Here is a 26371-nt window from a genome sequence, read left to right on the forward strand (position 1 = left end):
GTTTTATTGTGCCACCCTGGGTTATAGAATACCGCAGTTGAACGTGGCTACGCAGTTAGACACAGTATTCTGACTCCGAGCCGACTAGTCCTTGTGTAATCCCAATTAATACAGTGAATGAGTTTAGTTTTAGGCCGCTTTTAGCAATATTCCAGCAATATCCCGGCGGGGGGAAACCAGAAATGGGCTTCACACATTGTACCCATGTGGGGAATCGAACCCGGGTCTTCGGCGTGACGAGCCAACGCTTTAACCACTAGGCTAACAGGTGTCCTCCCATTTGTGAGAACTCCCAGTTGTGAGACACATTAATTAATGGTTCAGTGCACACAGGTGGTGCTTCCCCATCCCTACGATGAAAGTGGGAACAGCCCGGTTGCTGAAGAGTACCCACAGGAGGCATAGTTCATTAATGAGTTAATTAAGACATTTTGATGATTTGCGTTATTATGATATTTGTGTGTCATTATAAAACACTTTTTTACACGGGTCCATATTTGGAGATTTTGACACTTTTCATATTGATCACGAAGTTACCTCCACAAAGTGTTTATTTTTTAAAGCCATTTACCTGAGTAGGTTAATTACTTTATCTTTTAAGCTACCTCCACAAGATTCAGTTAAATGGCTAATCCCTAATTAGCTGGGGTAATCCATTCCATCAGATAGGGGAGTAAGGTGTGTTTTCTTTGCTACTTACCTACTCCACTGTCTCACAACTGGGAGTCTCACAACTGGGAGTTCTCTCAAATGGGAGTAGACCTGCTAACACACACACACACACCCAACCGCCCCCAATTAACGCAGAGCACCTGGCTGGGGAACAATAAGTACACGGATTTTAAGAGGTGACGCTCTATCTGCGAGACCACGGAGGTAATTTGTGGGTACTGCAGTTGTATGAGCCTGCACACGTGTATGTGTGTTTTTTGTGTGTGTAGGGAGGGGAGGAGGATGCTGTTGTTTTGTGGGTATACATGTATGTACTTATTAGTGCAGTTCTCTCATGTACATTAGCATGCGTGCATGTTGTGGGATTGGGTACAAATGTTGATGTAGTCGTGTACGTATATACGCGCGTGCGTGCGTGTGTGGAGAGAGCAGGGAGGATGGGCGGAGAGGGCGATGTTTGTGTTTTAGCCAGGGTAAGTGATAGTGATGTGCGGAGGTGTCGCACCCTGCAAGTGAGCCATGATCCCACCCTCCGCTTTATTGGGGTATAGTTCGGGTGCTTCATTTTCATACAAGCATATGGACCTGGTATGTTTAGAAACAAATATTCCATATAACACCTTAGTGGTTTTAATGTCCCAAAAATGAGTAACAGATAAAGTCACATTTTACGCAAGTTTTCAAAAATAATTTAGACCAAGCCTGAGGGAAAAGCATCACCAAATAGAAATTACGTACAATGAAAACATGAAACTATGTAAGAGTATAGAACCCGAAATGTTTTTGTGATTTCCCAAAAACATGGAATTACAGGAAGAAAATTTACATAAATACGAAAACTAAGCTTTTGGAATTTAAAAGCCAAATGGAACATGGCGGAAGATCGGCTTTTAGTATTCTAAAAAGAATAAACTGACTCACGCCCACCTATAATTAATTTTACGAAGTCTTAAACAGGCGTTCTAAGAAGATTAAAGGTAATTTTGAATAAAACCCTCTAGTTGTTTTTAACTTGTTCAAAACCGAAAACAAACAAAGGTTTAGCAAACAAGCAGATGACAAGGAATCCGCTCTCAGGTTAAACTCTAAACGATTTAACAGGTGCTCGATTTTTTTCAACACCCTCAAAGAAAAGAATAGGAGTTAGAAGTTTTCCTTGTAGTAAGACCACGTTTGCGTTCGGAGGTCACGTCCGACTTTCCTTCTATCGACAACAGTCACATGATGCGTCTCCAACGCCTCCATCATCCGGAAACGTTGTCCTATCTCGTAAATACGACATTGCCCCTCAAACAGCTGTCCACTCTGGTCATTTGGGGGCGGTCTCCAAACCACATATTTATTTATGAAACCAGCTGATATACAATGATAACAAAACCACTGATACTATTTGTAGTTCCCACCTTAATGAATAGAAATTAACGGAAATAGTTAATAAAGTGTATTATTAGTATAATACGAATGAAAAGAACGCTGATAATTATCGCTTGAATTGTGTTTTACCGTTCCCGAAGCCACTCGGACAATGACCAGCGAGCAAAGCTTATCATGACATTGTTACATGTCCTTCTTTTAGCAGGAACAAGAGAATGTTTTTTGAAAGATTTGCACGAAAAGGAAAAGGTTTGGGTGTTATTTGAAAGTATGTAGACGCCCAGTTGTCAAAAGCCAGCCCACGAGGACAGCTGTTCTCGTATGCACGGCTTGACTTTGCTGGATTTTGTCACAATATGCTTTGAAATATAACACTGACTGACTGACTGAGTTTAGTTTTACGCCGCTTTTAGCAATATTCCAGCAATATCACGGCGGGGGACACCAGAAATGGGCTTAACACATTGTGCCCATGTGGGGAATCGAACACGGGTCTTCGGCGTGACGAGCCAACGCTTTAACCACTAGGCTACCCCACCGCCCTTGAAATATAACAATCTTTATAGATTAAGTAGCCCTGGTTAGTTTAAATATACGACGACGATGATTACTGAAACATGTATTTATTGTCTTTCTTAAAGGGAAACCATTGTAAAAGATTTCATGCCTGTTTTCATTCTATGCCTAGACGATAACATTAGCGTTTGCCTGTAGACTAACGTTTAGTCCATGAATATATATAACTTTGATAGTAACAAATAAACCCATTTAAATTGAAAAGGGGCCATAGTGAGTTGGGAGATTCAGAACCTGAGGAAATCTAGACTTGCTTCCTTTACGGCTTTAGCATTGCAGGGAGGGCTAGGCAGTAGGGGAAATAATGTGGTCCAGGGACTGAGACAGACTACATTGCAGGGAGGGCTAGGCAGTAGGGGAAATAATGTGGTTCAGGGACTGAGACAGACTACATTGCAGGGAGGGCTAGGCAGTAGGGGAAATAATGTGGTTCAGGGACTGAGACAGACTACATTGCAGGGAGGGCTAGGCAGTAGGGGAAATAATGTGGTTCAGGGACTGAGACAGACTACATTGCAGGGAGGGCTAGGCAGTAGGGGAAATAATGTGGTCCAGGGACTGAGACAGACTACATTGCAGGGAGGGCTAGGCAGTAGGGGAAATAATGTGGTTCAGGGACTGAGACAGACTACATTGCAGGAGAGGGCTAGGCAGTAGGGGAAATAATGTGGTTCAGGGACTGAGACAGACTACACATTGCAGGGAGGGCTAGGCAGTAGGGGAAATAATGTGGTTCAGGGACTGAGACAGACTACATTGCAGGGAGGGCTAGGCAGTAGGGGAAATAATGTGGTCCAGGGACTGAGACAGACTACATTGCAGGGAGGGCTAGGCAGTAGGGGAAATAATGTGGTTCAGGGACTGAGACAGACTACATTGCAGGGAGGGCTAGGCAGTAGGGGAAATAATGTGGTTCAGGGACTGAGACAGACTACATTGCAGGGAGGGCTAGGCAGTAGGGGAAATAATGTGGTCCAGGGACTGAGACAGACTACATTGCAGGGAGGGCTAGGCAGTAGGGGAAATAATGTGGTTCAGGGACTGAGACAGACTACATTGCAGGGAGGGCTAGGCAGTAGTGGGGGGGAAATAATGTGGTTCAGGGACTGAGACAGACTACATTGCAGGGAGGGCTAGGCAGTAGGGGGAAATAATGTGGTCCAGGGACTGAGACAGACTACATTGCAGGGAGGGCTAGGCAGTAGGGGAAATAATGTGGTTCAGGGACTGAGACAGACTACATTGCAGGGAGGGCTAGGCAGTAGGGGAAATAATGTGGTTCAGGGATGGAGACAGACTACATTGCACGGAGGGCTAGGCAGTAGGGGAAATAATGTGGTTCTGGGACTGTGAGACACACTACATTGCTGGGAGGGCTAGGCAGTAGGGGAAATAATGTGGTTCAGGGACTGTGAGACAGACTACATTGCAGGGAGGGCTAGGCAGTAGGGGAAATAATGGGGTTCAGGGACTGTGAGACAGACTACATTGCAGGGAGGGCTAGGCAGTAGGGGAAATAATGTGGTTCAGGGACTGAGACAGACTACATTGCAGGGAGGGCTAGGCAGTAGGGGAAATAATGTGGTTCAGGGACTGAGACAGACTACATTGCAGGGAGGGCTAGGCAGTAGGGGAAATAATGTGGTTCAGGGACTGAGACAGACTACATTGCAGGGAGGGCTAGGCAGTAGGGGGGAAATAATGTGGTCCAGGGACTGAGACAGACTACATTGCAGGGAGGGCTAGGCAGTAGGGGAAATAATGTGGTTCAGGGACTGAGACAGACTACATTGCAGGGAGGGCTAGGCAGTAGGGGAAATAATGTGGTTCAGGGATGGAGACAGACTACATTGCACGGAGGGCTAGGCAGTAGGGGAAATAATGTGGTTCTGGGACTGTGAGACAGACTACATTGCAGGGAGGGCTAGGCAGTAGGGGAAATAATGTGGTTCAGGGACTGTGAGAGACAGACTACATTGCAGGGAGGGCTAGGCAGTAGGGGAAATAATGGGGTTCAGGAACTGTGAGACAGACTACATTGCAGGGAGGGCTAGGCAGTAGGGGAAATAATGGGGTTCAGGGACTGAGACAGACTACGTTTGCCTGCTGTTTTCCACCCTTAGCAATATACCAGTCAAACGCCTGCCAGAAAATAACTAATCACAATGTCAACCTCGTATAGTGTTAGGGGCGGTGGGGTTGCCTAGTGGTTAAAGCGTTGGCTCGTCACGCCGAAGACCCGGGTTCGAATCCCCACATGAGTGAAGCCCATTTCTGGTGTCCCCCGCCGTGATATTGCTGGAATATTGCTAAAAGCGGCGTAAAACCAAACTCAGTCAGCCTGGTATAGTGTTATATCGCATGATGGCCAGCGTGTTATAACCAAGGATGAATTACTAATCACAATGTCAGCCTCGTATAGTGTTATATCGCATGATAACCAGTGTGTTATAACCAAGGATGAATTACTAATCACAATGTCAGCCTCGTTTAGTGTTATATCGCATGATAACCAATGTGTTATAACCAAGGATGAATTACTAATCACAATGTCAGCCTCGTATAGTGTTATATCGCATGATAACCAATGTGTTATAACCAAGGATGAATTACTAATCACAATGTCAGCCTCGTATAGTGTTATATCGCGTGATAACCTATGTGTTATAACCAAGGATGAATTACTAATCACAATGTCAGCCTCGTATAGTGTTATATCGCATGATAACCAATGTGTTATAACCAAGAATGAATTACTAATCACAATGTCAGCCTCGTTTAGTGTTATATCGCGTGATAACCAATGTGTTATAACCACGGATGAATTACTAATCACAATGTCAGCCTCGTATAGTGTTATATCGCATGATAACCAATGTGTTATAACCAAGAATGAATTACTAATCACAATGTCAGCCTCGTACAGTGTTACATCACATGATAACCTATGTGTTATAACCAAGGATGAATTACTAATCACAATGTCAGCCTCGTATAGTGTTATATCGAATGATAACCAATGTGTTATAACCAAGGATGAATTACTAATCACAATGTCAGCCTCGTATAGTGTTATATCGCGTGATAACCTATGTGTTATAACCAAGGATGAATTACTAATCACAATGTCAGCCTCGTATAGTGTTATATCGCATGATAACCAATGTGTTATAACCAAGAATGAATTACTAATCACAATGTCAGCCTCGTTTAGTGTTATATCGCGTGATAACCTATGTGTTATAACCAAGGATGAATTACTAATCACAATGTCAGCCTCGTATAGTGTTATATCGCATGATAACCAATGTGTTATAACCAAGGATGAATTACTAATCACAATGTCAGCCTCGTTTAGTGTTATATCGCGTGATAACCTATGTGTTATAACCAAGGATGAATTACTAATCACAATGTCAGCCTCGTAATAGTGTTATATCATGATAACCAATGTGTTATAACCAAGGATGAATTACTAATCACAATGTCAGCCTCGTATAGTGTTATATCGCATGATAACCAATGTGTTATAACCAAGGATGAATTACTAATCACAATGTCAGCCTCGTATAGTGTTATATCGCATGATAACCAATGTGTTATAACCAAGGATGAATTACTAATCACAATGTCAGCCTCGTTTAGTGTTATATCGCATGATAACCAATGTGTTATAACCAAGAATGAATTACTAATCACAATGTCAGCCTCGTTTAGTGTTATATCGCGTGATAACCTATGTGTTATAACCAAGAATGAATTACTAATCACGTCAGCCTCGTACAGTGTTACATCACATGATAACCAATGTGTTATAACCAAGGATGAATTACTAATCACAATGTCAGCCTCGTATAGTGTTATATCGCGTGATAACCTATGTGTTATAACCAAGGATGAATTACTAATCACAATGTCAGCCTCGTATAGTGTTATATCGAATGATAACCAATGTGTTATAACCAAGAATGAATTACTAATTACAATGTCAGCCTCGTATAGTGTTATATCGCATGATAACCTATGTGTTATAACCAAGGGTGAATTACTAATCACATTGTTCTAACCGTGTAGTTGTTTATGAAGGTTTCATTTTTTTACAAAACAAACGAGTTTTGTTCAGTCATCTCATTAGTCTTGATTTCCCCAGGTTCTGAATCTCCCATTTCATTGGTGTCCTTTCCGATTTATATGGAATTTTTTGTTTATATCAAAATTATGTAGATTCAGAGACTAAGCAATAGTCCAGGGACGATCCTACACAAGGAAAGACGCTTGTCGTGTAACAGCACTGTATCACGATTCGAGGCTCGCGACACGAAACATCGATTTACAAATATTATATCGCAATACATAAGACCGATTACAAGTTAGGGACTCTGACTACGTTCACTTGAGGCTGATCAATGTATTTCCTCCTTAATTGTGGATGCAAAACATCCTGGTTCCCGGGCCTCTCATTAGTTTATATAGAGGGCCTCTATATAAACTAATGAGAGGCCCAGGAACCAGGATGGATGCAAAATACCTTCCCCGTGTTCATTACATTTCCGGGTAAACTTCGTAACCGGAGAGATACTGATTTTATGACGCTTCGGTTATATTTCTGTGTACAATTTGTTTTGAGTGTTGTAAATGCCCCAAGCATTAGCATTCCTACTAAATGGCGTCGGTCTTTAGAAAATCGAGTCTGGACCAGTCAATCCAGTGATCTGCAGCATGAGCATCGATATATGCAATTGGGATACGATGACATGTGCCAACCAAGTAGGCGAGCCGGACCACCTGTTCCGTTAGTCGCCTCTAACGTTAAGCAAGGGTTGCTGAAGAACCCGGATCTTCACGGATGTCGAACATTCGTCAACACTCGCCCCTTTCCGTAACCTCCAAGAAGACGGCTTGTCCCGGAATAACACGAGTTGGTCACGAATGGGATGTCGAACTGTTGTAGGTCCAGTGCACTCGCTTCGGGTTGTTTAGGGTTTGACCAGCGAAGAAGCTACTTGCACGAAATCAAAGTGTACAATACCCCGACCTGCAGCAGGTGACCGTCGAGTCTTTCTTGGGCGTATTTCACGAAATTCTTCTGTATGAACAGATCTAGGAGGTTCAGTTGACACAACCATACCGAGAGTCATTCCAACGGCTGCTGAAACCATTTCATTTGTTTTCATTTCAAATTTAGTCTCTATGGAAATCATTACGGCAACCTCTTACTTTAGTGCATTATTACTCATTATTATCCATATGGTGAAACATAACCAGTGTCATACCACTTTTGCCTAGCAACCATTGTTTCTCTATTTCGTCGTCTGTGACGTCACTTAAACAATTCAACGTGACGTCAATGAACAGGGCAGGCACACTTGCTTACCGTATTTTACTGCACAAATGTTCATGAATAAGATGGATAATAAAGAAATTATTACACTCGCAGTGTCATACGACTTATACGAAACTCGTGCAAAATTGTGGATTGACCTCGCTCTCGCTCCGGCAATACACAATTCCACACTCGTTTCGTATAAGTCGTGAGATATATATATATATTTATATATAATTGCTTGGAATTTCAACAAAACAATGATTCTTATCACCCATCACTGACATGCTATTGACAGTTGGGAAATCTAGACTTGCCACACATTCTTGACTTGAATGGGCTGTATTGGGTATATTTGTTTCAAGGTCAATGTGAATTATAAGATGTAGTTATTACTTTGGATTTTACTAACTATAATGGTGCAAAGATTAGTAATGTTTAGATACACTAAATTTAGAGACATGCATGCAGTGTAGTACATGGGTACGAGTCCTCTAACTTATACAAAATATGGGTAGCCTACATTCTGGTAAACTTGGTCAGTATCCTTTCTGGTCCACATGCCTTGTTCAGAAATATCAAAATGAAAAGTTCAATAATTTAACATTATTTGTTGATGTTTTTATCCCATATAGGTTAAAGGGGGAAAAACGACTGTCGATTGCAAGCGCGAATCACGTGACGACCATGTGCTCGTGAGGTCGGCCTAGTTTACAATAGTTTCACGTGACCTCAGAGATCTATTTTCAGATCGTGAAAGACGGCGTGTGCCGGAATGACTCGAGTGGTAACGAATGTCACAGCAGTGACACGGTCTCCCCGATCTTTACGTTACCTCATCGGGAACTGAGAACCTGCTCAACTATTTTAGTCTCGAACCAATAACCCACCAATTAACCTACTGATTTCCAAACTAAATCAAACAAACCTGTAACTTGACCTCTTGGAATCCCACCGTCCATCCACAAGTGTGCTGCAAGTTGTCGTCTGCGTATTCGCTCCAAAGCTCATGCGCTCATACAATCTGCACGTGCAAAACGTGAGATTCGAGCGGTCATACCACCCATTCAAAACAAAATAGTGTCGCCACAAGCACATTTCTCCAATTCAAAAAGATACCCCAAAATATTCAAGATCCCTAACTCTTTTGTTCAATACGGAAATATGTGACGTGATCTTGACTAAAATTTTATCATTATTATTATTATTATGTTTTACAGATTAAAGATTGTATGCAGCAGAGAGGGTTCGGGTGATCCTGGCACAGTCAGGCTGGTAAGGCTCATCATCAGCTCAGGGCCCCCCTCTACACGCAGCCCAGATAGCGAATGGGACTTCTCCCCAGGAAACGCTGCCTAGTCGAACCCACCAAGAACTTTCCGAGAATATGAAGGCTCCCCAACACTGCAGCCTTCTGCATTACCCAGAGTGTCAGAAGAGCTGCTCCCGGTGGAGAACCCGGGCACTCTCCTGATCTGCGCCAAGAGATCAGGAAGTACCAAACCAAGGGCACCGAGAACAATGGGGAGCCTGACGACAGTGTACTTAGGATGCAAGCGAGACATTTCAAAGGCGAGGTCCGCATATTTATCATGCTTTTCCTTAATCTTGTCAATCACATTCCTGTCAAAAGTAGTATTATTATTATTATTATTATTATTATTATTATTATAGGATATTTATATAGCGCACATATCCACGCACTAGTGCATGCTCAAGGCGCTGGTATTTTTCCCTCGATCATTGGATGTCAATCTCAACGGCACATCGCATTATCAATCTCAACTCCCTGGGGAGTATACAACTCTTGCAGCCACTAGGCGCACCGAGTTATTGTGGCTTTCTCATCCTAACGAGGTACTCATTCACAGCTGGGTGGACTGGGACACATAGTCACAGTACTTTGTCCATGTTCACTGCACGTTGCTGTACCCGCAACTAGGTGTTTGCACGTATTCATGTGGCCACCATCTGGTCAAATACCAACGGATTCGTGGGTTCTTTTAAGTGCACAGGGTTGTGTACTGTACACTAGGGGTTGTGACAACACTGAAAGAGTCTGCACACAAAGTTGACTCCAAGGTTTTTACACCTGGTCACAGGTGGGCTCGATCCCGACACCTCAACCTCGCTGGATCACTAGCCTGGCGCCTTAGATAAAATAGATATTCCTCGTCAAGACGAAACCATATCTACCTTACCATAACTACAATTTCATTTGATTTTCAATACTTTTTTATAAATTAGCACACAAAAAACCCTCTTTCCTCACACACTCTCTGAAAACCGTTCCCACGCCCCTGCGTCCGACAAATAACATGAGAGATTTTACACCCACTTCAATCAATAACGTGCCAACGCTTGACGACATTGCGCGCGTAAAATATAAGTCTGGTTACTGATGCTTCAAGTGGTCGTTGCAACCCACAATGGACAATATCAATATCTATAACTGATAAATGTCCTGTATAATGTATATCAAAAACCAGCCAAATAACACATATTCATAGGCGGATTCGAGAAGGGTGTGTGCAGGGGTGCGCACCCGCCCTTTTGTCCTAAAGGTTTATTAAATGACTACTGAAACTCTCGCAAAAATGATGCGTGCTGACCCTCTTTCTCAAAAAGCTGTATCCGCCCCTGGTATTGTAGGAGAAAGTGAGTGAGTTGTATTTCTCCGCTTTTAGCAATATGTAAACAATATCACAGTGGGGGGACACCACAAACATGCTTAAGCCATCGACACTTGCACGAATTTTGACCCTGCACCGCCGCGCAATTCGTCGTGGCAATGCGTGTAATTTAGAAACTGTTCACGTCCTGTTTACGCATAAGTTACGCACTTGGCACGCAATGCGTGATCAAAAATGGAGCGCATTATCACGCTTTGGCACGCTATCGCACGCTATATAAATAGCAGGCATCACCCCAGATTCATGCTTTGTTGTGGACCTACAAGATGTTGAACACCAGAGAACAAGCTCTAATTGCAGAATAGAAAAGGTGTCTATATCTCGCAGGTGAAGCTCTATTACTTCTTGAAGACCACCAAATGCAGCAAGAGCAGGCCAAAGAAGAAGAAGATCCCAACTAGAAAAAGGAAAGCAAGGACAGTGTGGGTGAGGAAATGGTTGACTAGAAGACATCACTTCGGACATTATGATCAGTTATTGACCGAACTCCATCCAAGGGGCTACAGAAATTACCTGAGAATTCCCCCATTTTCCAAGACATGGTGGAGAAGTTAACCCCTAATCTTGAGAAGAAGACCACATTCATGAGAGAACCGCTGAGACTCAAGCTGGCAACCACTCCTCGCTTCCCAGCCACTGGTAATTCCTATGCAAGTCTACAGTACAGCTTCAGACTTGAAGCTACTACAATCGGAAAGTTCCTACCAGAGGTCTGCAAAGCCATCATTGAGGTCTACAAGGACGAAGTACCAGGTGCCCCCTAACTGAAGAGGAGAGGAAGGAGGTTGCTGAAGGTTTTAGTTCCAGATGGATTTACCATAACTGTCTGGGGGCTGTGGACGGCAAGCGCCTTGCTTTAAACCTAAAATTGCCTCTATTACACGACATATCCCTCCAATAAGGATGGAATGGGAAGCCCGTTTCTTTCGTTTATTGGCGACCTAGCTTCGTATATTTGCGACTTTATCGCGTGTATTGGCGCCCTACTTTCAAATACTGACGCCCTATTGCTGACCCTGTCCTAACGCTGAATCCAAACAGTAAAATCCCCATTACTGATATACAGAAACAAACTCAATGTTTTCATCCATTTATTACATGGGAGGACACAACGCATGGGCTTGACACATTGTGCCGCAGGCACTATAACCAGTAGGCTACCTCACTTATTAATAACGTCCATGGGCGGTGAGGTACTGGTTTAAAGTGCCTTAGGCACAACCCACTAGCCTGCAGTCAAGTTGTACATACATTGCATACAAGCTGCACTGTAGCCGTCGTCATGTTTTTTTAATGAATATATGTTTTTGAAATAAAACCCATTTTGATTCTGTACTTACAATGTTTATTAATGCAGACTTGTTCTCGTCACTATATGGCTGGAATAATGCCGATGTGACGTAAAGCCCAACTCAACTCAACTCTAAACAAACTATCTTTTTAAAACGATATGAATTTCATTTTTTTTTTAAATTTAAATTTTTTATGTAATCACCATATTATTCACTCACCTCAATGACATGTACTTTTGGTCAAGTCTATATGGACAACGGCCCATTCAAATATAAAGCGGTTTCAAGCAATTTTTCCGGGTTGTCATCCCCAAGCAAACCCGACTCCCACAATGCATCCTCCTCCTGTGGTGTGATGACGCTAGCTTGCCTAGTCTTCTATGCATGCCAAAACCAGCCCGTGCGAGTGATTACATTTTAGCGTCTAAACTGGTTCTTAAACCCCTAAAAGAAAATCGGTGGTTAGGTTAACATCTAGACCACTTTGGCGCAAGAATCTCTGCATCGAAAAAAGAATCTCATGAATTATTTTGCCCTTGTATTGACCTCCCCTTTGGTTCCTTCCCCGTGAAGGTCCGGGTTAGAATATTGGCCTTCAGTAACCCATGCTTGTCGTAAGAGACGACTAATGGGATCGGGGTGGTCAGGCTCGCTGACTTGGTTGACACGTCATCGGTTTCCAATTGCGCAGATCGATGCTCATGCCGTAGATCACTGGATTGTCAGGTCCAGACTCGATTATTTACAGACCGCCGCCATATAGCTGGAATATTGCTGAGTGCGGCGTAAAACTAAACTCACTCACTCCTTTGGTTCCTTACTGCTGTGACAAACAGACTCAGCGTCCTATTCAGATCTTCATCAGAAATACTTAATAATTTGCTCCCTAACTGGGATTCAAACCCATCTCTTTCACGTTGTCAGGAATCTTTTCTGTATTTTTATATTTTTGCGAGATTTTCCAAGCTTTGATATTCAGAAACTGAGAGAGGGTTGCCAAAACGTTTGGTAGTTGTTTGTTCACTTTCTTTTTCTATCTGCTGAGAAGCAAGCATCAGTTCATCATCTGGTGAACTATTCATTTGGTCAAATTCCCGTTCTAAGTTTTGCGACTCACGCAGCAATTCCTCATCCGAAGAACTATTCCCAACTGTATCTACATGATTTTTGTCCCCTTGTAGAGTGATATCAAAATTGACACTCGAAATACTTCCTTTCAAAAGCTTCGGAAAATGTATTAATTTTCAGTGACAAAGACATAGCATAAAGAACCCCATTCGCCTGACATGGTTGAAAACATCTGGTGAAGTGGATGCAGTAAAATATTTCGTTTGTTTTGTATCCCTCCAATACGCTGCCACGTGCACAGTAGAGCGTGTTCATAGCGTGTGTATTGTGCATACCGTGCTACCCAGATGTAGGACGCCAATATTAATATTGCTGTGTTCGGGTGCAAGAGTTATGAAACTAGGGCGCCAATATGTATGATTTTAGGTTTAAGGGCAATAAACTTCTCAGACTCGCCAATATTCGCGCGGTGGGTGGGTCCTCGGCCTAACGGCCTCGGACGCAACCAGCCGCGCGAATATTGGCGAGTCTTCGGAGTTAATTCCTTACATAGAAAGAAGCCACCCAAAGCAGGATCATTCTACTACAATTATAAGGGCTTCCAGAACATTGTGCTGATGGCCCATGTAGATGCTAGATACAAGTTCTTGTTTGTTGAAGTTGGGGCAGAGGGTGGTGCTTCAGATGGAGGAACATGGAAGAACTGTACTTTGCACAAAGCTGTCGAGGACAACCGAGCCGGACTGCCTGGATCCGACCCACTCCCTAACGATGACAAGCCTGTGCTACATCATTTCGATGTCCATAATTGGGTCTTTGCAGTGACGTTCAGCCAATCCTTCTGCTTCTTGTCGAACAGCTGGGGGGTGCTGCTTAACAAATTCGGCCAGCTTCAAAGTTCCCTCATCTGTCCATTTGTAGTCCGGTATTTCTTTCTTGCTAACTCTGATCCCTGTTTCTGCTGTGTTTGGGTCTCTTCTTGGGGCTCTCCTTGAGGTGCAGAAACATCACCACTTGAGTGGGAGGGGGGTACAAATATCCCTCTCACTCTCTGCTACCTCTGTCTCTATCTCTCTGTCTGTTTCTTGTCCGGTCTCTTCTTCCAGTCTTCTATCGACTGCTGGTCCTGCTCTTCCTCGCGTTGTCTTCTTCTTGGCAGGCTTCTTAATTGTTGACGAGTTCGGGAATGTAGGGACATGCGATGGGCACGCTTTTTATATACGCACTGCCGAGTGCGCGGTCGTCGCTGATTCGTGCGCCAACAATGCGTATCAATTTTGTGACATGCGCAAACTATTCGTGCCTTGCGCAAACTATGCGGGAACTCGTCGTGCCATGACCACGTGAACAAGTCGTGACAATACACAAGTCCCGCCCGCCCACTTCACAACAAGTTAGAACGTTGTGAATTTTGAGCAATCTGTCGCAACCATGTCGCACACAGTTCGTGATCAAAGCGGGCCAATGCGTGACACTGCGTGTCAATGCGCAGGGCCGGAAATTGACACGTTTTGATAAGCATCGCCCGCAGTTTTTGCGAGTAGGTTGCGCAATGTTCACGACTAGTTCACGCAAGTGGCAGGAAGATTATGCGTACCGGAATTTTTAATATTTTCAAAATTTTCTTTGCGCACTAGTACGCAGCCCCGCAAAGTCTATGCACACTTCACACCATTTTACGCCGAATTTACTCATTGGCACGCAAAATTGCGTGCAATTCGTGCAAGTGTCAGGGTGGCTTTACGCTTCATCAACTAGACAACCTCCCCACCCATTGTATAGAAAGACAAACCGTATCGGAACTTGTCCTAAATATGACATGTAAGTCGGTTTAGTTCAACAATAATAAGTACTTGAACTAAGTGTTTTTTTGTTCAAATGCCTAGCTCAGCAATATCACAGCTACATGACGGCGGTCTGTAACTAATCATGTCTGGAACAGATAATCCAGTGATTGACATCATGATCATCGATCAAACGCAAATGGGATACAATGACAACTGTCACCCGACCACCCGATCTCGTTAGTCGGCTTTTATGACAGGTATGGCTACTGATGACCAATTCCATCCCTGGACATGGGGCATTTCCTGAGTATACACCCCTTGAAAATGAATCGTAATCTGTCTATAATAAAGGGGCGGTGGGGTAGCCTAGTGGTTAAAGCGTTCGCTTGTCACGCTAAAGGCCCTGGTTCGATTCCCCACATGGTTACAATGTGTGAAGCCCATTTCTGGTGTCCCCCGCCGTGATATCGCATAATACATGTATTATGGAGCGGTATTAATAGAAGACAATTAGGCTTGTTTGCCAATCCTTTTTCTTCTTCTTGAATGGAATAAAATATGTTAAACCATATAACTGGAATATCGCTAAAAGCGGCGTAAAATCCAACTCACTCACTAACATCTATACTGATGTCTTTCCACAGTTAGAACAAAGTTTGATACTTTTTCAATATCTTCGTTGAACATGTGCGAGATTTCACCGGCCAATTCTTTTCTCAAGGTGGGTGCATCAGAGGTGAATCAGAGTATCGAAAACTTATATTGCATGTCTTTTTCTCATACCGTACCCCATATCATCCCCCGACCCACATACCGACCTTAGGCCACCCGATCGATATAGGATATAGAACATCTCCCACTTATTAACCTCACACTGGCCGTTATTCTAGCTTGTTGTCCCATTGGCTAAGCTGATAACAAACGTGGATCGCTAAGTCAACTTGGACAGGGTTCAAGTATAACACAAACTTATTTAACGTAAATAAGACCAGAGACCAGATATATTGTCTCGGATAAGACTGATGTGAACATGCCCTGTACTTTTATGTTTTGGTTAACTGGATAGACAGACAAACATACAGACATGGCACATGACAATGTCACAGAGAAGTTGCTGTAGGCAGGTGCCTGTTGTGCCCTACACGTGGTCATATAAGCTCCGCCCACTCACGAATTTTGTACACGTAATCCCTCGGTAGATTTGAAGGATTTACAGGTAGCGCCCCGTCATAAGTTCACACTGGCAAAACACACGTGTCAGACTTTGAGGCTGTCAGTTATCTATAACCTGTAGGTCGGGTTTCTGGTTGAGGGTCACATGGGACGAATACGTAATACCACGTAACACGTCATAATGTCTAACACTAGGTGAAGCTCAACTATAAGAACAACGAGGAGCTGGCGCGAGGAGCTGTATGGTGTGAAGACAAATTGCTTTAGTCATATAAAACATCCCAATGGTCTTAACCTCTTTAGGGTTGTAAATAAGTACATTGCGACAATTTGTGCGGAACTGATGAACACAGCACAGAATGTGTTTGCTAAAACACAGATGTTAGAGTGAGTAGTCAGTTAATTAAATCTTATGCCGCGTTAAGCAATATCCCAGCAATATCACGGCGGGGGGCACCAGAAATGAACTTTACAAATTGTACCCATGTGAGGAATCGAACCCAGATCTTCAGCGCGACGAAAGAACGCTTTAACAACTAGGCTAACTCCACCGCCCCAACAGATGTTATAAGCAGCTGTAGATTAAATGTGTTATCAGAATCAACATACACTGTGGCAATTCATCAGCATTGGTTGGTAATAGGGGCGGTGAGGTAGCCTAGTGGTTAAAGCGTTGGCTCGTCACGCCGAAGACCCGGGTTCGAATTTAAAGTATGTTCATTTCAGATACTTGTTGTTAGTTTACCAGTCTGCTTATGTCCACAATTAAACCTATGCTGTTTTGTGTTGCTCCAGGCCCAATATTTATTCCTGTCACCAAGCAGCTGTTGCCATCTGTAATCAGTGTTCTATACTTGGTGAACCCTGCAGTCAGCTGTGTTCTACATGAGGGATCTGAGCCAGACAAACCAGTGAATGGTATTATGAGCAACGATCCAGCACCAAGACAAGAAAGTTACCCAGCCTGATCACCTAATCCATCAGGTCGACTCTCACCCCAGGAAAATGATGTTATTCTATTTACTAAAATTAACTGCAACCATTTAACATCAAATTTTCTCATTGTGGTTTTTTAGGAATAATGCTTGAAGTGATAAGACAAAAGGGATTTTATACATGGCATAAAACTATATTAATCCACTTATTTCTGGTGCCAGTATATTGACGACACATTGTCAGTGTGTCATTCAATGACTATGCCAGAACTTACAATTTCATTAATTATATTCAAACAGTATGAAAAGTTTATCCAGTTTGGTGGCTTTCTCATTATTAATTCAAAATTATTCTGGAGGTGTACTATAAAATATAGGTTCAGGGAAGCCAATAACAATGAACTATTTACCACCACAGTGAAGCACGATCGGGATAACAACATTTGAAGTAATTAGTTGGTCACTGCTCACTGCACTGAATATACCTGCCGAATGGTCTGCTTTAAAAGAATGGAGGTAAATCTATCCAGTTCTTACATTTTGAGGGATTCAACATTGATTAAACACTTTTTAGTGTTATTTTGTAACTACACAATTCCACAAATGATTGTTTCGTGTAATATCACTGACACAACTGTCCTGCCGCACCAGCTGTTGCCCAACCATATCCCCAGGACTACTTCTGACATAGTGGTAAGTACAACTAAGAATAAATGTGCCAGCTGCTTTGGCTGGTCATAGCAGGTGATAAAATGTCCAGCTGATAGGGTAAGTGAGTTGGTGAGATAGGGTAGGGGAGTAGGCCCAGTGGTTAAAGTGTTTGCTCGTCACGCTGATGACCAGGTTCGATTCCCCACATGCGTACAATGTGTGAAGCCCATTTCTGGTGTCCCCCACTCTGATATTGGTGGAATAATGCTAAAAGTGGTGAAACACTGAGACTAAACTCACTCACTCACTTATGATTTTTGCTCATAACTTCAAACACTTGTTTGTGTGGTCAAGACACAATTCCGTTCAAGCCAAACTAGATACAGCTGAATATTGTTGAATGCGGAGTTAAACACGCTACAACCTACCTGTGAGAATCCTGGCTGTATCCTCTACCATGGTTGGTTTGTCTGTTGATTAAGACCCTATTCAGCAGTTCTACAGCAGTATGTAAATAATTGGTCTTCACAAGACAATCCAGTGATTGACGTCATGAGCATCAACCTTCACAATTGGGACATGATGACATGCATCAACCAATCAGCAAGTCTGACCACCCGATCCCCTTATTCAGCTCTAACAAGTCTAGGACGCTGAAGACCAATTCTTACCCGGATCTTCACAAGTCCTTGTTAATACCAAACACATAGTGGTGAGTGGCCATGATGATTCTGAAAACGTTTCACTGAACTGACTTGGGAGAATACACCTACACCATAACAAGTTAAAATAGAAAGGTGAGGTGAGGTGAAATTGGGTTTAACGTCGTGCTTGAGAATATTTCGCTCATATGACGATGTGCATGCGTGTGCATGTGTGTGTGCGGCTGCTTGTACTAGCCCAGACTTAAGCTGGTTTTATAGTGCTAGCCCACTGAGATACCATGCCGCAGTGAAGCATGAATACCCCACTCAAACACATTATACTGACTTCGAGCCGACCAGTCCTTGTTGTACCCATTAATGCCGAGCGCCAGGCAGGGACCAACAAGTACCATATTTTAACGTCTTTTGGTATGACACGGTTGGGGATCGAACCCGCGACCTTTCGCTCTCCGGGGGGTCTCTCTAACCACTACACCATGGAGGCATCACTACTAGGTCCCACTACCGCATTTATTGTGGAGCTAATGCTATATGTATACAGGTATTATCAGTAATTGTCCTGCCACCCAGTTCCCAGACTAACACTATACAATCACAAGAGGACCAAAACCAGTCCTTCAAAAAAAGTCCTGAAAGGCACAATGTCACACCACACTTCTCTAAAAATATTTAAATACTAACTATCAGCCCTCAGGGATGCTACCATATAATCTATTCCCAAAAAAATTACGTATTTAGATTACAATATTAAATTAAAATGTTTGAACAAATTAATGCAACGCTGCATTAAATCGACCTCGCGCCCTTTACTGGTCAATCTATTTCAAGCAAACCCCTATGTACAACTTGTGATTGAAACCAGTTCGGCAAACACCGACAACACCGCTTGCGACAGTTTTCGATGTACGGAGCAATGGTTTACATTCCATATATGGCAAGTGTTATCTGTTTGGAAGCTGTTCGCCTCGAGCTTTCAGTTATCGATTTCAGGCAAGTCGTAAGGGATAATAAGTCTTTTATTGCATCAATAGGAAGCTAAAGTGAGTGCATATGCCCCCAATACATAAAATATAGGCCAAAATAATGTCGAAAATGCTTGACATAGTTCCTTTAAGAACAAACTGAGAAAAGACAAGTAGCGTACAACAAGATCTGCTTCATGTGAGCCAAACTTTCAAAACTATTTTCAAAAGATATCTGAAATGTCACTAAAAGTGAGTGAGTATAGTTTTACGCCGCTTGTAGCAACATTCCAGCAATATAACGGTAGGGAACACCAGAAATGGGCTTCACACATTGTACCCATGTGGGGAATCGAACCCAGTCTTCGGCGTGACGAGCGAACGCTTTAACCACTAGGCTACCCCACCACCTCAAATGTCACTGAGAAGTACAAGACATTCATTTCAAAATATGTCAGGTTGGGACGTATGACACTCAATGAGTTAGGAAGACTAACTGTGCCTTGCAGGCTGACAAGGTTCAATTTAAACATTTAGATCTTGCACTGGTGCAAACCAGAAACTGTAACCTCATATTTATACGATTGTGAGTGAGTGAGATTAGTTTCATACAAATTTTAGCAATATTCCAGCAATATCACAGCAGGGGACACCAGAAATGGGCTTCACACATTGTACCTATGTGGGGAATCGAACCCGGGTCTTCGGCGTGACGAGCGACCGCTTTAGTCACTAGGCTACCGCACAACCCCCATTTATACAGTAAACAGTGTATGAAATAAGCCAAAAATCCAGCCAGACATCAGGGCTGGTAACTTCAAAATGTTACCAGCCCAAAATGGATTTAACCATACCAAACATGGTGAATTTACTCAGATGTATGGAACATCTAAAATATTTACAAGACCATCGGGCTGGCTAGCGGTAAATTTACACCGTCTGTCAGAAATCTAGACCGTTTCGGCGGTCAGACGGGCATTATTTTTTTATACACTGCAATAAATTTCAGTTATGACAAACATGCTCATAACAAAAAGATAAAATGAACTGATTTTAGTCCCAGGCTCTTGCTCTATATTTAATGTGTATATTGAACTACGCTTATGACAATCATGCTTATAACAAACAGATAAAATGAACTGATTTTAGCCCAAGGCACTTGCTCTATATTTAATGTGTATAATGAACTACGGTTATAACAAATTAAAATAAGTGGTCCCTTTCAGTTCATTATAACAAAGTTTACTGCACCAACTTGCACCCAGTGCTTGTTAATATTCAACTGTTCAATGAACACAGACCCAGCTGGGAAAAAAAACATGATGAGAAACTGATGACACTGATGTTTACAGTGACAGCGATTGAATGCCCGTTACTGTTCATGTCGTTAAGTGTATGAATTAACAGAAAATGATCTCATCAGGCCCATAATATTTCTGTTATAATCATGTCCTAAACCATAATACCCAAACACAAGCATGATATACTATTTAGTATCGTGCAACCTGTTTTTTTTCTGGTGCAACATGGTTATTACCTAAGGTTGCACCGGGTGCAAGCACGTTTCATTTCCGTAAATCAAGCCCAGATTTAGGATAATATTTTCGTAATATTTGAACATGAGCAAATCTATCACCCAAACTAATATTTCTAACACAGAAAGACAGAAACAAATTCAAATCAGGTCATCAACTTTCTTGTTCACCCATATTAGACAAAGATTAGAAAATCAAAAGTTACAAACATAAGAATAGTTGTGAGACACTTGTACATGTACATGGATGATAACTATAATAATCTAAACAGTTCACATTTCCAGTGAGTCTTGATGGTCACTTACCCTCCCTGGTTCTATATAACTAACAACTTGTCTTGATTAAATATCCTTTCAAGAATAAGGAATAATAAATAGACATACTCAACAAAAAATTACAGTATGAGTGCTATTATGTCCATATAATAATAATAATCATCATCATAGTAATTATCATCGCAAGTACATTATGCGTCAGATTCTATTCACATAGTGAATGCTTTGTGGCACTGTTTTTTACAACACTCTTAATGCTCTTAAAACTCATTCTCAGCTCCCTTAGGAGTATACAAGCTGCCAGGAAGAAGATTTACACTTTCACTTTTATCCTACCCTGTATCATTTACATTCATTAAATATATTCCATTACTATTGCAAGTTAATAAACTTGTGAAGATACGGGTTAGAATTGACCTTCAGTAACCCATGCTTGTTGTAAAAGGCCCAGGATCGAGTGGTCAGGCTCGCTGACTTGGTTGACACATGGCATTGTATCTCAGTTACGTAGATCGATGCTCATGCTGTTGATCACTGGATTGTCTGGTCCACACTCGATTATTTACAGACTGCCACCATACAGCTGGAATATTGCTGAGCAAGTTAATTTGTCAACTCAACTATCTGCTCCTTCAAGAATATTAGAACTTCTAAAAAACAAACCTGTAAATATGTTATCTGCCTTTGATGAGAAGAGGCCTGGAAAAGAGACTATCATCAACATTACAAAGGGCCATTGACTGTAAATGAGATTTCATTGTTAAAAAAATAATTGATTTCATCAGCAATTTAAAGAAAAAATTCCTAAGTCCCAATTGTAAAGTAATGACTTAAACCCATCCTGTTAGTAACCTTCACTAAACAAATCTGTATATTTATTGATTATTAAAAGCAAAGAACTTGAAGTATTTATTAATTTTAAGTATTCACTCGTTAAATTAATTAAACATAAAATCATTATTTAAATATCAATTATAATCTTGTGAAGTCTTCCTATATTTCATCATATAATTTATTATATGTGATATATTTTATTCCTCTTTTATAGTGTTCAAAAAGTCATTTTTTCAATTTTCATGTTCTTTTCCCGTTCTTCAGCCCGACGGCACCTGTCTTCAGAGTGCTCTCATTCAACTACTATGAACAAATGGAGATTAAATCTTATGTCATCTTGTAGAATAAAGCCTTGTGAATCCAAAACTGTGTCTAATCTTTTTACAGGACAGTTTTTAGCACATGGGCAAGGTTACTTTTCCTTCATTTCTGAAAACAGATATAATAAACGCCCCTTTTTCGACTTCCAAAGGCCTCAGAAAATGGACCAGAAATGGGCTTCACACATTGGATAAATATGGGGAATAGAACCAGGGTCTCCGACAGAGACAAGAATGAATGTCACAGTATTTCAGTTTTACCATAACATGTAAGGGAGTCTGAGAGTGAGTGAGTGAGTGAGTGAGTGACTTCTGTTTATTGCCTCTTTGAACAGTAATTTATCTCCTCAGCATCCCAAGATTTGTAGGTCAATGTAAAACCCTGATTATGTTTTCATTTAGGGGTAGTACATTCTCTTCCCACAGAGGTTACTTGTCATTTCTTCCTACGAAAGAAATGACAAGTAACCTCTGTGGGAAGAGAATGGGGGTAGTAAAGAAACTTCAAAGTTCAAATGTCACAGGACTGAACCACAGGTTTTTTTTAGTTAAGTAATCGTGTACTACTTAGTTCTTGCATCAAGTACAAACACAATCTGTTATACCCATACGCAATCAGATAAAATATATGCAAATTTTCACTATTGGTTGAGGGCGCTTATAATGATTAGCTACAGATTTCACTAGAAGTTGATCGGGGCGCTTAAATTTGTGGAAAAAGAGACAACAGCTAAAAACGAACTAAACATAAACTACAGTGGGACCCCGGATACCGGAACCTCAGATATCCGGAACCCTCGCCTATCTGACACCGAGTGAATTGTAACTGGCAAATCAAAACGACCACGCTGTTTGGAATTGATTTTAAACCAGAAGTGTATGCTCACTACCGTTTAAACACCAAAGCCTGGATGACAGGAATCCAGATATTCAGTTTTCCGGACGATTTACGCCAAAACGAATGTGTCCGGGTATCAGGGGTCTCAATGTACATATAATATTTTTTATTGATTTTAACAATAAGAAAACACATACATTGTTCATGTTGACTGAAATGGAAAGTATTTTCTTCCAAAATGTTATTCTGCTAATTGGAATGATTCCAACCTTTCCATTCAGATAGAAGACACCAATAAATATGGTTTAGAACTGCAAATGGTTATTAATATGGTCCACACACAGCTGTCAACAGCCATCAATCAGGGACGATGAGAGACTGTCACATATGGTGATAAAGCTCACTACCTGCTGTTAGTCCAATTACAGACTATTTCATGAACATCTGTCTATCTTGCTAAATTATATGTGTGTATCCGGGATCCATGGATTTCCTTTACCATACAATCAACTTCTCATGATCAGAATGATCAAATTTCATTATTTCTTTTATTCAGATGAGATACTTCTCTATGAGATCTTTTTAAACAGCGTTAAAAATTCTTGGTATGAGGAAGAAAGCTTTCAGACAAGGATCTGATTTCATCATATATATGATATAATCATGGAAATCTGAACATGAAAAAGATTACCGCAGTATTACATTGTTATATTTTATACTGCCTGTCAAAAGCTGATGTCTGATTGGCTCAAAAATCAAACATTCTTCATTTCAATTGGGCATTCAAAGAGCACTTAGGGTTCACAAGACGTTACCTTCTGTGGAGCGTCCTCATATCCTGATGCAGATAGGTAATGAGGTAAGGTGAGGTGAAATTGGGTTTAACGTCGTGCTGGAGAATATTTCGCTCATATGACGACGTGCATGCGTGTGTATGTGTATGTGCGTCTGCTTGTACTAGCCCAGACTGAAGCTGGTTTTATAGTGCTAGCCCACTGAGATACCATGCTGCAGTGAAGCATGAATACCCCACTCAGACACATTACACTGACTCAGAGCCGACCAGTCCTTGTTGTACCCATTAATGCCGAGCGCCAGGCAGGGACCAACAAGTACCATATTTTAACGTGTTTTGGTATGACGCGGTCGGGGATCTAACCCGCGACCTTCCGCTCTCCGGGCGGACGCTCTAATCACTACACCACGGAGGCGGTCCGATAGGTAATGAAGTAAACTTTGAGTTTCATTGACAATCAGTAAAGGCCTCGGCCTACACATTTCAAAGCGTTTTTGTAGTTAAATTATGCCGAGTTACTGCAAGTTCCAGTGTTAAGTGGTATGTCTCATAGCCCCTGAACTATATTACCGCCTCCGCTCAGCCCACTCGACCATGCAATCTCTAAATGAAGCAAGATACGTTCAGAGTCTCACTGGGGATCCTTTCCAATTCAAATGGAGTTACTAGGTTCTATCAAAATTATATTTCAAAATTAAACATACAATATTTTCAGAGACTAATAAAATATTCCACTAATTCTGACTTGTATTAGACTTTCCATCTGGTAATTAGTTAGGTTGTTGTCACATTACAGCGACTTACAAACAACCGCAGCTGACTAGAAGTCTTACATTTCAAGACTACACTAATAGGTGTGGTGAGGTGGGGTGAAATCGGGTTTTACGTGGTGTTTGAGAATATTTCGCTCATATGACGACGTGTGTATGGCTGCTTGTACTAGCCCAGACTTAAGCTGGTTTTATAGTGCTAGCCCACCGAGATACCACGCCGCAGTGAAGCATGAATACCCCACTCAGACACATTATACTGACTCCGAGCCGACCTGTCCTTGTTGTACCCATTAATGCCAAGCGCCAGGCAGGGACCAACAAGTACCATATTTTAACGTCTTTTGGTATGACGCGGTCAGGATCGAACCGAGGCTCTCCAGGCGGACGCTCTAACCACTGCACCACGGTCCTACAGGCGGTCCTACACTAATATACTAACAACCATGAGTGAGTGAGTGAGTGAGTGAGTTTTACGCCGCACTCAGCAATATTACAGCTATATGGCGGCGGTCTGTAAATAATCGAGTCTGGACCAGACAATCCAGTGATCAACAGCATGAGCATCTATCTGCGCAATTGGGAACTGATGACATGTGTCAACCAAGTCAGCGAGCCTGACCACCCGATCCCGTTAGTCGCCTCTTACGACAAGCAACCATGAGATAAATCTGGCTGTACTTAGTATTAGTGCACTAGCCTCATTTCAAACAAGATCTCTTTACCGGTTGTGTGTTGAAGTAACATCTGTGCAGTTGTTCTAAAACGGTGGTACTAATCATGGCTTTCTTGTTGTCATGGGGATCATGTATGTGGTTGTATTGATGTCCTTATTGAAATTAAAAAAAAAAGATAAAAAATAATAATAAAAAAACAAGCCATTTATATCATTAGCATCATGCTATTTCTGGGATCAGATGATCAACAGTCAACCTTGTCACCGAGTCCATTGGTGGATCCAGAGGGGGGTGTCCCCCATTTGGACAGGACTTAAGTCCACATTGAAGATTTTTTTGTGTTGGCAGAGTCAAGGTGTGTGTGTGTGTGTGTGTGTGTGTGTGTGTGTGTGTGTGTGTGTGTGTGTGTGTGTGTTTCAACCCCCTAAAAACACCACCAACACGACGCGACGCGACGCGACGCGACGCGACGCGACGCGACGCTACGACGCATACACCACGCACGCACACACACACACACCTCTCTTTCAAAATTCCTGGATGCGTGCATGGAGTGTGACCACCATATCCAGTAAGTTACCTTGGTGGCTGGTTACCCATTGGAACTGGTAAATGCCACAGGTGTTGTATCATAGCAACCACTTGATAAATCAACAGTTGATCACCATTTATAAACCTCATTCAAATCAGATCTTTACTGCATACTATACTTTTCAGAAGTACTATATGTATCAGCACACAAGGATCACTGATTCACAATTCCTGGTATGAGTTGGCAAGTTATTGAGACAAGCTTAGCTGATTGTAAATACAAAAAGACAAATTTAAACTGCCATAAAGTTCAGTTGTCTTGCTGTGTGTCATTTCTAAACAATATGGTATCTACATGGGCGTAAGACAAAGAATATCTGTTTTGCAAGCGGGTTTAATTTTGAACAAAATAAAAATTAGAATTCGGGCAGAAGAGAAATGAAGATAAATCATCTAAGAAATCTGTAAAAACACCACATGCTTCATTGTGTATAATCTAACATGACTCAGGTCTTGATATCAGTGAGTGAGTGAGTTTAGTTGTACGCCGCTTTTTGCAATATTCCAGCAATATCACGACAGGGGACACCACAAATGGGCTTCACACATTGCACCCGTGTGGGG

At 42.0% G+C, this 26371-nt stretch overlaps 1 protein-coding gene across 1 annotated transcript in view; it reads right to left on the minus strand.

The window, feature by feature from the left end:
* LOC124280322 overlaps positions 1-8943 on the minus strand; it is a 100336-nt gene extending 91393 nt beyond the window's left edge. Inside the window, 1 exon segment of the mRNA XM_046716218.1 lies at positions 8874-8943. The gene's annotated coding sequence lies outside the window, so the exon portion shown is untranslated.
* Between the last annotated feature and the right edge of the window lie 17428 nt (positions 8944-26371).

Source organism: Haliotis rubra, unplaced genomic scaffold (genome assembly GCF_003918875.1).
Source record: "Haliotis rubra isolate DU_JTF1 unplaced genomic scaffold, ASM391887v1 Scf265, whole genome shotgun sequence".
NCBI lineage: Eukaryota > Metazoa > Mollusca > Gastropoda > Lepetellida > Haliotidae > Haliotis > Haliotis rubra.